The 13,231-nt window shown below is 37.5% G+C and overlaps 1 long non-coding RNA gene and 1 pseudogene across 3 annotated transcripts; one reads left to right on the forward strand and one right to left on the reverse strand.

Annotated features, from left to right (window-relative positions):
• Positions 1–305: 305 nt before the first annotated feature.
• On the reverse strand, positions 306–12,671 carry LOC135739218 (sulfotransferase 2B1-like; annotated as a pseudogene).
• On the forward strand, positions 4,470–7,651 carry LOC135734652 (uncharacterized). 3 transcript variants are annotated; one of them, XR_010527438.2, is made up of 5 exons: positions 4,496–4,564; positions 5,150–5,197; positions 5,456–5,533; positions 6,387–6,464; positions 6,899–7,651. It is a non-coding gene; the product is annotated as an uncharacterized lncRNA (long non-coding RNA). The 3 variants fall into 3 exon arrangements; XR_010527437.2 differs by lacking the exon at positions 5,150–5,197 and having other exon boundaries at positions 4,470–4,564; XR_012334691.1 differs by lacking the exon at positions 4,496–4,564 and having other exon boundaries at positions 4,707–5,197.
• Positions 12,672–13,231: the final 560 nt, after the last annotated feature.

Here is a 13,231-nt window from a genome sequence, read left to right on the forward strand (position 1 = left end):
CTGTAGTGATATACCATGTAGGCCTACCAGCTGATATATTTGGTCTTAATTTTAAATTGAGCTAAATCAAGTAATATTATTTTAAATAAAGTCATTTTAGTATGCCCAAGAAAACTTTAATCAAATAAAATGTAAACATTAAGGCCAGTGAAAATGCTGAGTGGCTAGTAACTTTGGAAAACCACTAGCCACTGTGGCTGGTGAGCAAAAAAGTTAATGCCAAGCCCTGTATAATATAAAATTAATATTTCACTTTGCACCTGATCATCATGTTTGTGTTTATTTTGCAATAACAACTGACTTCATGTACATTATATCTTACTTATGTTTTCATATTTGCTCCAACACTCAAGCTTGTATGGTTTAAATTGACTGCTAAAAACAGTTATGTGCACTTTAGTTCATGTTATAAATGAACGTGCTCATTTAATCCCACATGAATTTGAATTTCACATCTTTCATTTTGTCTGTGTACACAGTATTAAATCGCTGCTCAAGGGCTTCGGTGAAATGATTCTTCCAGTCACCAGCAATTCCTGATAAAGACAAAACCAAGAAAACTAATGAATTTTAATAGATACAGCAAAATCATATTCACTTAAAACAATACTTCAAATAGGCTTTTAGGCCAAAAATATGGGTTGTGTTACTGTCATAGTCTGGACTTAATCATTTTATTATTGTTTCATCATCATCACCTGTTCCTCATTTGTTTAACTATTGCTTCACATGTTTTTTGTTATCATCCCTGTGTATTTAAGCCCTGTGTTCTCCATTTGTTGGATCTCGTCTTGTGTAGAGGGTATGCACCAGACCACAGGTGGGTTGACAAGTTTCTAGGGTCACTATCAAGTAGAGGTTTTACTTTCTACATAAAAATATTTTATCAAGTATTTGTATTTGATCCGTTTTTTTTTTTTCCGGAAAACATACATTCCAAAGCATATTATCATAATTTTTACTCTATTACATTTCAGAAATACAAGTTTTTGTTTTACATTTACTATTTAAGTACATTAACGTACTTTTACTCAAGTAAAATTACACAATTTTAATGTAATTAGGTATTAAATAAGTTTAAATCTGCAATATGAAAGAATACACAGTACGTTTCTATGCTTTAGAATAGTGAAGTAAAAATTTTTTCCCAATACAAACACCCCTAATAAAGCACAGATGCTTGGAAAATGTAAATTATGTAACTAAGTATTGTCCACCTCTGCTATCAAGTCCAAATTAAATTTAAGCTGATAATAGTCAGTTTTACTGGCATTTTCGCAGCAGGCGCCACTCAACAGGCGTGTTCACGAAAAAGTGACTTCAATGCATACCCTCTATACATCTATGATACATGTGAGTTTTTCCCCCGGCTGCATGTTATTTGTTTTATTATTATTATATTAAAGTTGATCTTTTATCCTAATCTCCATCGTCCTTCCTCAGTTACATGCCATGACAGTTACAATCTATATTTCACCTTTTCTCAGAAATTCAGATTTCGTTTGGTCAATCAATTTTGGAGCCAGAGAATAGTTGGACATCTTGTTTTGTTTCATGTTCTTGAAGACACACTGGTCAGCTATTTTCTCAATCGTTTCTCTGCTTAGTGACTTTCCGAGAAACTGGGCGATTTTCTCCACAGATGCCTTTAGATCCTGTTAAAGGTTTTATTTTAATATCTGAGGTTAGAAAACAGTATGTATAATATGTATTCTTCAAATTACTGCACGAATAGAGAGAAACAAAAAATGTGTTTGTATTGCAGTGTGAGTACAATGTAGTTTCTTACAGTACTTACAGCTATCATCTCTTCATAAAAAATGTGCAGCATGGGTTCCTCAGCATTCAGCCACCCTTTCACATGATCGAACCAGGAACCAAACTTGACTGGAAAAAATAATGTCTTATTATCAAAGTGTCAAAATAGTATTTTTTTTAAAGTAAAGGAGGATAGACCTAAATGATCATTGGACAACCTTAAGACACATGTACAGTAGTGTTGCAAAAATCTCAACTGAATCTAATGTTAGCAAAGTAAAGTAAAAATTCAACTAAACTGTTGCTAATGAACTTTGAACCTTGATGAATTTAGTATATTTTAATAAAACATTTTCAGTTTTACTAGTAAAATATTATTTAAGTCATTGTTTTTGTTTTATTAATTATTATAATATGTATCTGTTCACTTAAAAATGAAAAAAAAGTAATTAAAGCTTATTACTGGCTTTCCTGCCTTTATTCCATTAGGTGAGATGGTGACCTTTTGTTCATGATTTAATCAAAGCTTGAGCAAGAGTAAATCTTAGGGCAAAGGTGTGAACCTTTCTTTATCTTTAAGATAAAAAGTCTCAGTAAAGCTATCATGTTTACATGCTGAATGGGGGGGGGGGGGGGGTTGGGATGCATTTACAGCTGACATTTCACAAAAAATTTTTTAAGAATGTGTCCCCAGAGTGCATATGTGAAGTTTTAGCTCAAAAAACATAATTTATTGTAGCATGTTCAAATTGCCACTTTGTAGGTGTAAGCAGAAATGCAGTTTTGGGTGTGTCCTTTTAAATGCAAATGAGCTGATCTCTGCACTAAATGGCAGTGCTGTGGTTGGATAGTGCAGATTAAGAGGCGGTATTATCCCCTTCGGACATTACAAGAGGAGCAAAATTTCAATGAGCTATTTTAACACATGCTTGCAGAGAATGGTTTACCAAAACTAAGTTACTGGGTTGATCTTTTTCACGTTTTCTAGGTTGATAGAAGCACTGGGGACTCAATTATAGCACTCAAACATGGAAAAAGTCAGATTTTCATGATATATTCCCTTTAAATGCAATTCATGTATACTTTAACTCTTTTCCTGCCATTGATGAGTTTTTACGGAAATCCATATTTCTATTATTTTAAAGAAGAACATTTTCTGAAAGGCATTTAAAAAAAAAAAAGTAAGACTCAGACTTAGTGAATAGAACTTGGACGCTGGAGTCACCGATTTGAAGATCGCTTTCTGCAAAAAAGACTACAGCTCGAGGAAGTCTCCTGGTGTTCGCTTAAAAAGGATTTTAACAGAATATTAATCTTTACATTATTAAATCCAGCCTACACTCGAGAAAATGCTGGGTTATGTTCAACAAAGGGATGAACTCAACCCATTGTGTTGTAATTTAATCCGTGTTGGGTTGTTTTAACCCATTGTTGGGTCAAATAAACATTTAACTTTTATTTGTCAAATAAACATTTAACTTTTATTTAATTTTGACCCAACGCTTTTAAAGATACCCATAAGGGGACTCATTTACATTCATTCATTTAGCAGATGAGCTTTTCTATTGAATGCATTTATAATTTTAAAGATTGAATCCATACCTTTTCCATCAAGGAATTTCTCCATGAACTCATCTTGGGTTCCTGGGTTCACCAGACATGAAGCCATCCCATAGTAGTAGAATGAAGATGTGAACACATCTTTTGGGTTCCTCAAAACATAAAGTACCTGAAGCACAATTCAATGTACACAATAAACATACATTTTACCATTCTACTTTTTTTAGCATTAAATCATTAAATGAATTTTGTTGTTGAGCATTCAGGTGTCTTTGTCAAAACAACAAATGAGGTGTGAAAACCAGACGGGCAGGACATTTTGGCTAATATGGAGATATATTGATGAGCTCTTTCTGCCACCAAAAGTAAAGAAGTAAATTCTTAATCAATTTGGAGTTATAAAAGATTAATGACCGAAAATCAGATCAAACCATGGTCATTTTTCTTTTTCTGGCACTCAAGTAAAGTTTGTGAAATGTCACTTGCGCCCCTCTGGTTCTCTCCCCTCAATTGATTCACATTTTACCCTTGGCTTTATTTTGAAGAAGGACTTGTTCATCATTTGGTGATGAAAGTGAGTCGCAAAAATGCGGGGCGAGGCTCTTTGCTCTAGATTAAGAAGCGTATCTATGCGTCTCCAGCCATGGGACTCTGTCCCAATTTGGGACAGTTATTACAGGAGTCAAATCTCCCTCACTCACAATCAGAGGCACAATCTCCTGCATCCATGTTGTTCCTGTGACAAAAAAAGAAACAAACGGGAATTGAAATATTATTTTTTTGGCAGTATACCATAGTTGTTACCATACTGAGTGGAGCATGAATGGGTAAGGCTTAGCTAAATAAGAGGCAAGCCACTTATGTGACTCTATATAGAGCCCCTCCTTCAAAGAATCATCTATCTTAATCAGTTGATGATTGGTCATTTTAACTGCAAGGTGCACTCTAAAAACTCCTGGGTTATTTCTTCAACCGGATATTCTGGGTTATTTGTGTTGGGTTAAAATTATGGGTTATTTTTTCAGAGAGTAACCATTTTCTGGGTTATAGGGCTAATATTTTGACCCAATTCCTGGGTTGTTTGGGTTTCTGGGTTATTTTTCAAAGGTTAACCCATGTTCTGGGTTAACGCCCCGCCCCCCGCTGTTCTGGAATTTTCTCACAACAGTCGATTGAAATAACTGTCACCGGAGTTCGCGGTGCGCTCGATCCGTTTTGGCCTGGGCTTCTTCGTTGTGTATTCAAGGTAAGCAAGTATTTTAAGTGTCAATGTAACGTAAACTTTCTGTGTCCATGTCCCCGTTGCTTATCTCATTGTTATAATACCGGTAAAAATACGATAAGTACAGGGCAGCTATGACTTCGTGCAACGTTAAGGGGGTTAAGGGGGAACATCGGACGAGAAGCGCCGCGCCGTATATAAGACCACTCGAGGTATCCCGCACTTTCTCAGATTATGGCCAGCAATATTGTTATGTTTAAGGACATTATGGAATTAAGATATATCAGTACTATGTTATGATACAATCGTTGCTGAGTCTGCAGTCTGAACACTTTACCTCAGAGCGTCCGTAAACTGAATGAATTTAGGATATCACCTGAAAATCCAATATCAACCAATTTTCATGAAAGTAGCTCATTTCTGTAAATGAATGTAAAATTTAATGTACATTACAGCACATGGTGAAGTCCGTATATACATTAACGACGAATTTGAGACAAATAAGTGTAAATTTAAAACTATGTACATGGCGCTCGGCGCCGCAGACAGACGCAAAATGGCGCCGCCGGTACACACGCATACTGTACCCTGTGTCTCTTCGTTCCCTAGCTCCCGAGGTCGTGAATCAGTTTATCATGTACACAGGTTCGGGCACTGGTAAGGAATTTAGCTCACTTGACATTGGGACACTGTTCACTTATTATCCTGTGATGTGGCTGCTTAAGCGTGTTGTGATCACTCACAGCTGTTACTCATCAACAACCGGCAAAACCAACCGTTGCGTTGCTTTGAGTTATGTTTACCAGCTGCACCATGCTTATAATATTATACAGTGCTCTACTGGCTGAAGTAGTGAGATTTAAAGAAGCAGGTCAAGTCTTCAAATTGTTGCTAACCTCTATATGTTTTCTCCAGGTCTTTTTAAATGGACAGCTTTGTCACTGATAAGTTAACTGAGTGGCGGCTGTTTGAGCTGACAGAGACATTTTTGAGGTGAGCTTTTTACTCTTATTGCCCTCATATCATCTCTCTATACCGAAACATTTTTCTTTAAAGGAAAACTACACCGTTTTTCAATATTTTACTATGTTTTTACATCAACTTAGACAAAATAATACATCCCTGTCTTTTTAATGCGTGCAGTACATCGTGTACAGCATGTCGTGAATGTGTTAGCATTTAGTCTAGCCCCATTCATTCCTTAGGATCCAAACAGGGATGAATTTAGAAGCAACAAAACACTTCCATGTTTTCCCTATTTAAAGACTGTTACATGAGTATTTACACGAGTAAGTATGGTGGCACAAAATAAGAGGTGACGATATTTTAAGCGGATTAAAAATGAGAACTATGTTGTATGGCGGAAGAGCACTTTGTTTGCAGCACTTTGACCTCTGGTGCAGTAACATCACTCCTGTGAACTCTCTCATCTTTTTCAAAATCAGTGTGATGAGTGATGATGTTACTGCACCAGAGGTCAAAGTGCTGCAAACTAAATGATCTTCCGCCATACAATATAGTTCTCATTTTTATCAGCTTAAAAAAATATTTAGTGCCACTATATTTACTGGTGTAACTACTCATGTAACAGTCTTTAAATAGGGAACACATGGAAGTGCTTGGTGGCTTCTAAATTCACCCCTGTTTGGATCCTAAGGAATGAATGGGGCTAGACTAAATGCATTAATAACGCGCTGTACAAAGATGAACTGCATGCATAGAAAAAAGGATGTATTATTTTGTCTAAGTTAAGGTAAGAACATAGTAAAATATTGAAATACTTTTTCTTTAATAGGGCTTAAAGGGATAGTTCACCCAAAAATGAAAATTCTGTCATCATTTACAGGCCATCTACAGGGTTGAGAAGAAGACTATCCGGCATTCCACTGAAGAGTCCCTGACAGCGTTCATACACCAAATGTCTGTAAGTACAATGGACCAGTTTCTCAGCACTACTCTGAGAGAGAATATTCTTAATTCTATAACTATACTGTTCATGTGAAAGAAGGCTATACAAGGGACATGTTTCATGTGGAAGCTAAAGGGTGAATCCTGGTTTAAAAAAACAACTTCAAGGTTCCTCGCAGTTGTATTTCAGTTTTGGGCGATGCCATCTAAGGTAGCAATCTGACTAAAAAGTTAAGTTAAAGATGTTAAGTTTTATTACTCAGTGGTTCTCAACCCACATTTTCTTGTACCCACTCAAAATGAAGACACCAATTAAGAACCACAGCTCATTTGGCTTCCTTGTACAGTTAGTATCAGCATTATAACACAAACTGGTAGTCTATTATCTTGCTTACAATTTACGTTCTACACAATATTCACTTTATATCTTTCTGTCTCTGTCTGTTTTAGGTTGGAACAAATATGGTGGAATACAGTGGCGGCTCGTAACTGCTCATCCAAAGATGCGCTAATTCAAAATAAGTGTTCAGATTGTCACGTGTGTGGTTCCCTTTTCCAAAATATGTGTCCTGCGTTTCGAGAGATCCTGTGTGCATCACGTGTTTTGTCAAAATAAGTGCCTGCTGCACACGCGTCAAAACCGTTTATGATAAAAGAGACGCTCATGTTTCTAAAATACACGCCAGACACTTCCTTAACAGTAAACTCCTATTATGCATGAGATTATGCGAGTATCTGGCAAACGCGAGCATCCCTTTTATCATAAACCCTTTAGACGCGTCTGCAGCAGGAACATATTTTGACATGACACGTGATGCACACAGGATCTCTCAATGGGCAGAACACATATTTTAAAATTACAAACCACACACATTACAAGCTACAAACATGTTGTGACGAACTTTGCATCGAGCATCCTCGAATAAAGAAGTCACCGGCCGCCACTGGTGGAATACCTTCAGCAATCGAAGCCGTTCCCCTCTGGGAGATCTCAAGCTGCACACAACCAATGTTTAAAGACTTAAAGCCTCAAGTTCAATCCAATTATTGAATGTTGTCAAATGTTTGAGAGAGAATGTTTGAGAGTTGTTTATTATTCTATTTTTTCTTTCTAATGTTATTACAGTGTGACCTAAAATAAATAGGTCCAAGTGTGCATTTTTATATAGAATTTAATTGAATCCAATAAAAATTTAAAACTGCTTGAAGTGTGTAAGTGTCTGAATTTTTCTTTTCTGAAATAAGGCATAGTGCCATAGTTACACAATTTAGGTTATCTTTGACCTTTGGTTAAAAAGGATCTACTAATTTCTGGGTTTTTCCACCCAGATATTGGGGTTGTTCTTTTGACCCAGAAGTTGGGTTATATTAACTACAATTTTGGGTTATTTTAACCCAGAAGTTGGGTCAGGTATTTAACCCAGAAGTTGGGTCAAAAAGAATAACCAATTTTTCTGGGTTGAAATAACCCAGAAATTAGTTGGTCCCTTTTTAACCCAGGAGTTGGGTCAAAAATAACCCATTATGGGTTGTTTTTGACCCAGGAGTTTTTAGTGTGTGGGACTTCCGTCACCAAATCCATATACAACACACTGTGTGCCTTTAAAGGGAAAAGCTGCCCATAAGTCCTGCAGTCGGGCCAGTGTTCTACGCCTCAAATCAAAATGATGAGAAAACATGCCTGGCTGTAGATCAGCAGCTGTGGGAAATGAAACTGCATGCGCACATATGCAGATTCATGCTGTGGTTATGCTGCAAGGTGGAGATTGTTGTCAGGAGACATGTTGAAACTACAGGTGTTGGGAAATCACTAAATGTGTTTTAAAAGAGGAAGCAGTCACGTTGAAATAGAAAAGGTCTTTTCCCAAACATGGTTCCACAAATTTGAAAGCATATTTGTGCAAAATGGCCTATCATATTAAAAAATTAAGGAAGCTCTGTGAAGGGGACATAATGAAAAACAGATTTTTTCCTGTGCTATAATTGAATCCCCAATGTTTTTATCAACCTAGAAAATGTGAAAAAGATCAACCCAGTAACTTAGTTTTGGTAAATCATTCTCTGAAAAAATAGTTCATTAAAATTTGGCACCCCATGTGATGTCAGAAGGGGATGATACTGCCCCTTAATCTGCACTATCCAACCACGACACTGCCATAAATGCAAAGAGAGAGAGTTTTAATTTCAACAAACCACAATCATGGCGATTTGTGTTTGCATTTCATCAGCTCATTTAAAAGGACACCCCCCCAAAAAATGTTCACAACCTGCAAAGTGGCAATTTTAACATGCTATAATAAATTATCTTTGGGGTATTTTGAGCTAAAACTTCACATACGTACTCTGGGGACACAAAAGATTTATTTTACATCTAAAAGAAGTCTTGTGAAATGTCCCCTTTACTGAAAGTAAGGGCCCTAGCCAACCCCTGACAAACGGCCCTATTATTTAAACGTAGACTACTTACAGCCTGTGAGTCAAAGCGGAAGGAATTATGATAATGTCGGTCTTGTCCACATCACCAGGAAGTTAACTGTTGCCTACAATCCCTGTGTTTGTTGTAGTTCAAGAAAAGAGATTTATGTTGGAGATGATAACTCACATCGTTTACTTTGGGGTTTGTACCTTTTGCATATTGTAAACATGTACTACTAATACACACTTACACACCAAAGGAAATGTAAAATCGTGAATTGGAAAAAAGCTGCTCAGCCAGTTTATACAGTAGCACCCAGTGGCAGTTTTGGGAATATGGCATAGCTTACAAGAAGCAAGATATGAAATATCAAATTTAGTTTCATTTATATGTGATATCAAATAAAAAATAGCTCTCCTAGACTTCTGACTTTGAGACCTCTGTGAACATCTTTACTTTCACCATGCCTCACTCTTAATGGGGTCCATTGTTGCATTACTCGCGTCCAGTGTAAACGCGGTGTAAGGACAAATCATCATGTAAAAATTGTATTGTGACATAACGCACTTACAGTGTGAGTTTGAAACAAGAAGGACATTGTCCTCTGCTTTTGGGGTGAATTGATCACGTCCCCAAAGCCACTACAATGGCAGAGTCAATATGAAAGAAATCGAGTGAGCAACAATAGTTGATTGTAAATGAAAACTGCATGATTAGATGTTTGATTTTACACACCTTTGGAAATGGGCATTTCTATGCCCTTGTTACTGTGCTACCTTTTATAGCTCTGTGACACTACTACAGACACTTTTTAACTGCCACATTAGACACGGTTTACCTTTACCTTAAGACTACCTACTGCTCTTAGTACTTTTAACTCTTACTGCCACTTATCTGACTTAATTATGTTGCCTATGTAATAGCACATGACATTTTAATGAAACTTTATTTAGTTTAATTCGAGGGGCAAACAACCTTCCGATCTCTCTGACGAAGCAAATAGACCCTTTTACAGCCCACGTGATCAAACATGATCAACTCAGAAAGTTTATCAAAACCATTTCCCAGCATCAAAATGTCTGGTTGTTGCGTTTGGTTGCACTAATATAATACGTATATATATATCTGGCAACTTTATATTTGGTCATCTACTAGCGTCTTTTATCCACTCCACTATAGTACACGGATCTGGTAGCTATGTTGAAAAAGTTGATAAAGTCAACTTTTTAAAATAACTTTCTCTATCTGTGTTGCTTCACTGCTGATTCTTACCATACTTCCGTTGCCAAGATGCGCGCACATATGCTGCCACATCATCATTGTGTACAAACAGTACTGTAAAAGGGTCTATACGGAAGTGAATTAATCTGCAATTCATCGATGGGCCCGACCGACCTGTTTTTTGAATGCCCCAAGGGTATTTACAGTATCCTTGGTGCAGGATGTATACATCCTTAAAGCAAAAATCTTAACACCAGCGTATGTACATATAGATACAATACAGGTAAAGCAACATCCATGCCATCAAATCATCTAACTTCAAGTCAAAGTTCGAGTTGTGCAGTGCAGAGTAGCGTTTGTTGTTTGTCTCTACGATCACAAATGCAGACATAGGTTTAGTGTTTTACTATCCGTACCTTACCAATCTGTAACGTTCTGCTCAAGCCGCACTGGCAAAGTTGATTGATCAGCTTGGTCATCTGAATTTTCTGGATCAGATTCTGGTTCGTATTGATAAGGTAAAATAAGGTTTATTTCCTGTTGGAAGTTGATCTTCCAAATAAGGAGCGTTACATTTCTATCACATGTTTAAGGTATTCGGCCAATCACAACACACTGGACAGCTGGCCAATAAGAACACACCAGGCTTTTCAGAGCAAAAGCTTTGTAGAAATCGGCACATTCACTCACCAGCAACTCTTTATTAGGTACACCTTACTAGTACCGGGTTGGCCCCTCTTTTGCCTTCAGAACTGCCTTATTCCTTCGTGGCACAGATTCAGCAAGGTACTGGAAACATTCCTCAGAGATTTTGGTCCATATTGACATGATAGCATCACGCAGTAGTTGCAGATTTGTCGGCTGCACAACCAGGGCACGAAGCTCCCGTTCCACCACATCCCAAAGATGCTCCATTGGATTGAGATCTGGTGACTGTGGAGGCCATTTGAGTACAGTGAACTCATTGTCATGTTCAAGAAACCAGTCTGAGATGATTTGCGCATTATCCTGCTGGAAGTAGCCATCAGAGGATGGGTACATTGTGGTAGGGATGAACTTGGTCAGGAACAATACGCAATGCTCAATTGATACTAATGAGCCCAAAGTGTGCCAAGAAAATATCCCCCACACCATTACACCACCACCACCAGCCTGAACGTTGATACAAGGCAGGATGGATCCATGCTTTCATGTTGTCGACGCCAAATTCTGACTCTACCATCTGAATGTCGCAGCAGAAATCAAGACTCATCAGACCAGGCAACGTTTTTCCAATCTTCTATTGTCCAATTTTGGTAAGCCTGTGTGCTTTAGTTTCCTGTTCTTAGCTGTCAGGAGTGGAACCCGGTTTTGTCTTCTGCTCCTGTAGCCCATCCGCCTCAAGGTTCGACGTGTTGTGCGTTCAGAGATGCTCTTCTGTATATCTCGGTTGTAAGGAGTGGTTATTTGAGTTACTGTTCCCTTTCTATCAGCTCGAACCAGGCTGGCCATTTTTCTCTGACCTTTGGCATTAACAAGGCATTTGCGCCCATAGAACTGCCACTCACTGGATATTTTCTCTTTTTCGGACCATTCTCTGTAAACCCTTGAGAAGGCTGTGTGTGAAAATCCTAGGTGATCAGCAGTTTCTGAAATACTCAGACCAGCCCGCCTGGCACCAACAACCATGCCACGCTCAAAGTCACTTAAATCACCTTTCTCTCCCATTCTGATGCTCGTTTGAACTGCAGCAGATAGTCTTGACCATGTCTACTTGCCTTAATGCATTGAGTTGTGATTGGCTGATTAGAAATTTGCATTAACGCGCAGTTGGACAGGTATACCTAATAAAGTGGCCGATGAGCAACAATAATCTACGTTATATGAAAAATTATGTTTTTTACACCAAATACCATGTGAACACAATGTATTACAACAAATACACAAAATAATGTTCTTTTTAGTAATGTCATATGGGTCTTTAAACACCCACTCAAAATCTTTCTTGAGCTCCACCGCTCAAGGAAATCTCCACCGCCAGTTTGAAGTGAGTTCAACTTGGTCAAGTGGACGAAGTTTACACAGATAAAGTCTAACACACATGCACTTAATTCATCCCAGGTGGTTAAAATCATTTCATTTCAACCAATTGCAAGGTTATGCCTGTAGTGACACTCGTGAAACATAAACAATCTGAATTCATGAGATGGAAGGAAGTTAGTGAGTTAATAGCAAAAAAGTGGACTTCAATTCAGTCTCTCTCCGTCAAAAGCCCTCTTGAGAGGCAAGGTGGCAATTGCTCACGCCAACCACCCCCTCTCTTTCTCTCCAATTTGTTGAACATGACTCTGGCATTTAAAAAAACTGAATTTTAATAAAAAATTTAATTTCATTACAAAGTAACAATGAAGAGAACTAAAATAAAGGGTTTCATACAAAAATTTATAAATGAAACTGTACAAACTTACCTGATTTTGGATACGTGACAATCAGGATGTCATCCGGGCGAAAAGTGAAGTCCTCATAATATTTTAGACTTTCAGGGGTGTGTATTTGCGATAGGACAAACACACCTTTATATTCGGTGTACAATTCTTCTTCTGTCATTTTGCAAATTACAAGAGAGACAAACACTGGATGGATGTTAGGCATCACTGTGAACGAGAATTCATTTCAGTTCCCTTTAAAGGGACCTCAATCCTGTTTCATGTTTGTAGACATAATACGGTATACATAGACCCCACCAAAGTCCCTTTAGGGTAGTCACAGGGCTGAGCAGACAAATTGGCTTAAGCTCAAATTACCCTTTTTAACCAGGTTTCACAAGCAAACATTGTGAAAAGTCTATATATAACCAAATATTTTTAGTTTGTAAACAATAAGCTGTCTTCATTATATCACAATTACTATCAAGCACAATTACTATTTAGTTTAAATGTTTCTTTAAAAAAACGATGGATATCTATTTTATGAAAGGGGTCCCTTGATAAAGGTTTCTCATACTGTATGTATGAAAATTTGAAAACCCCTGGTTTAAGCTACTACTTATGTGAAAAGGGGTTTATGATAAAAGAGATGCTCACGTTTTCCAGATACTCACTTAACCCTTAATTCTGATTACACATGAGATTAAGTGTCTTGCAAGTATTTTGTGAACGTGAGCGTCT

The sequence above is a fragment of the Paramisgurnus dabryanus genome, chromosome 1 (genome assembly GCF_030506205.2).
Source record: "Paramisgurnus dabryanus chromosome 1, PD_genome_1.1, whole genome shotgun sequence".
Lineage (NCBI taxonomy): Eukaryota > Metazoa > Chordata > Actinopteri > Cypriniformes > Cobitidae > Paramisgurnus > Paramisgurnus dabryanus.